This window comes from Lipotes vexillifer, unplaced genomic scaffold (genome assembly GCF_000442215.2).
Source record: "Lipotes vexillifer unplaced genomic scaffold, Lipotes_vexillifer_v1.1 scaffold429, whole genome shotgun sequence".
NCBI classification, from domain to species: Eukaryota; Metazoa; Chordata; class Mammalia; order Artiodactyla; family Lipotidae; genus Lipotes; species Lipotes vexillifer.
Genome location: NW_006784171.1, coordinates 785,060 through 787,090, shown reverse-complemented (window position 1 = coordinate 787,090; position 2,031 = coordinate 785,060).

Genomic DNA, 2,031 nt, shown 5'->3' with positions numbered 1-2,031 from the left:
GAAATCGCGGAGAGGGCTTCGCGGCCCACGTGACTGGCCTATCGCCCCGCCTCAGAGCGCCCCGCCCCTGCCGCCGAGCAGTCGTGCGCCTGCGCCTGTCACCTCAGGGTGACTCAGGAGGTTTAGAGGTCGGCCTGCGGGTACCCGAGCGGCCCGCGTATCCCGAGAGGAGGCCTTTGGGCGAAATATTTGATCTCTGTGTACCGTGTTATTTTATGAAGAGTCCCGCCCTTCCCCACAGAAGCAAACATTGTTTAGTCCCGAGGGCCCTCAGACAAGAGGCCACTATTTATTCGGCCCAGAAGGATTTCCTTAGGCCACGGGAGGCCGAAGACCTCCTCCCTATTCAAAAACGTTCGCGGTTTTGTTTCCCACCAGAGCCCCTCAGACCCCATGAACAAGATAGCCTGACTGCGTCCGGCTCGAAAGGAAGACGCGTGACCAGCAGCGAGAGCTTCCTAACTTCGCCCCCGCCTCTGACTGTGGTTCGGGCGTGCGCCTGGTGGAAAGGGGGCCAGAAAGTGGGGCCTATTGTGCTCTGCTCTCCTTGCCCCGGGCCGCTTCAGCCAGTGCGCCTTGTTAAAGGAAAGCCCTCCCCGATTGTCTCCCAGGCTCCGGCCCCTCGGAGGAAGGGGTGGCCCGGGGCCGATGGCACTCCAGGGTCATCCTGGCCCCGGGGTCACGTGCCTGGTCTGGCTCACGTGGCTGGAACAGTTCGGAGGTTTGGGGTCGCCCTCGAAAGCCGCCCTCACTCGAGTCACCCTGCTGCTGACAAGGAAGGTAAAAGCTGCAGGATAATATACTCGAAATACGAATAAGCTACACCTTCAAGGACCTCAGGAGCATTTCGTCTCTTAACCAATAATATATTGGAGCATTTGGAAGGTAAAGGCTGCATTATAATATACTCGAAATACGAATAAGATACACCTTCAAGGACCTCAGGAGCATTTCGTCTCTTAACCAATAATATATTCCCAAGTTCATTTGGAGGTAAAGTCACTGAAAAATAAACAACTGCCCTAATTCTACAACGTGAGTGAAACGAAGATGATTAGTTTACCAAACATCCTTAGTGAGAGTCACTTGGGGTACTAGTTAAAAATACACAATATTGGGGGCCTCATCTCCAGCCCGCTGAATCAGAATCTTGCAGGGCGGGTCCTGGGAAGCCATCAGTTTAACAGGGGTCCTAAGTGAGTCTTATCACCAAAGGTGGGGACACAAAGCGAGGACAGTTTAGGGTCTAAGACTAGGCAGCGAGGGCACAAACTCCAGGTGGCTGGGTCGGGGGACTGCAAATGGTTCTTGGAGCCTGGCTGGGACAGCAGGGCGAGCCGCCTGCAGTGCTCACACCTCCACCTGCCACCAGGGGGCGCTAGAGCTCCCACTGCTGTCCTCCGGGAAGAAAACTCATCCCATATGGTGAAATGGACGGTATAGTTTTCCCCTCAGGGCGGCAGGGAGCAGCAACAGTCTTTTGCTTCTATAGTATCAGATAATTGCTTTGTCTGCTTTCCTTCCATTCAGTCAACAGGTATTAAACAGCAACTGCATTGCCAGGCACTGTGGTGAGTGCTGTGGTTTATTTGGTTTTTGAAATAGAGCATAGTTTCTACCTCTCGGATGACAGGGGAGGGAGTAAAGGCACAGGGAGTTAGAAGGGAACAAACGTGCAACAGAAGATTACAGCATAATTTGGTAAGGTTTATAGAAGGAGCACAGACGAGGAAATCAGCCTGTCTGGGGACTTGTGGAAAGTGTCCCTCGGAGGGCTACTGAAGAGCTGATTCTAGAAGTCAGTGGGGAAAGAGAGGAGAGGGAGATTCCAGGCAAAGGGAGCAGCCTGCCTGATTGTCTGGAGGTGATCAGAGGGCCTGGCTGACTGAGCACAGGGATTTGTGTGGTCCATGTTCATTCATTAATTTATTCATTCCCCAATTAACTGTGGGTATACAAAGGTTAGCAGTGTGGAAAAATAATATCTTGATAAAATGTTATTCAAATTTCCATCTAACATTTTGATACTAA